Source organism: Lucilia cuprina, chromosome 6 (assembly GCF_022045245.1).
Source record: "Lucilia cuprina isolate Lc7/37 chromosome 6, ASM2204524v1, whole genome shotgun sequence".
In the NCBI taxonomy this organism is placed as follows: domain Eukaryota; kingdom Metazoa; phylum Arthropoda; class Insecta; order Diptera; family Calliphoridae; genus Lucilia; species Lucilia cuprina.
Genome location: NC_060954.1, coordinates 7,637,258 through 7,637,554, shown reverse-complemented (window position 1 = coordinate 7,637,554; position 297 = coordinate 7,637,258).

Here is a 297-nt window from a genome sequence, read left to right as displayed (position 1 = left end):
CTGTTCTAGTTCTGTTCTAGTTCTGTTCTAGTTCTGTTCTAGTTCTGTTCTAGTTCTGTTCTAGTTCTGTTCTAGTTCTGCTCTAGTTCTGCTCTAGTTCTGTTCTAGTTCTGTACAAGTTCTGTTCCAGTTTATGTAGAAGCTTAAATTCCGCATGATATGATCCACTTTATTCTTCCTTTAATGTAACTATCTCTACTCGTTATTGTCAGATTACTCTTTTCTTCTTAACATTGTTTGATGAACGACAGTAAACTTGAACTTTGAAATAAAATCAGCCATGGCATTTGGGACATT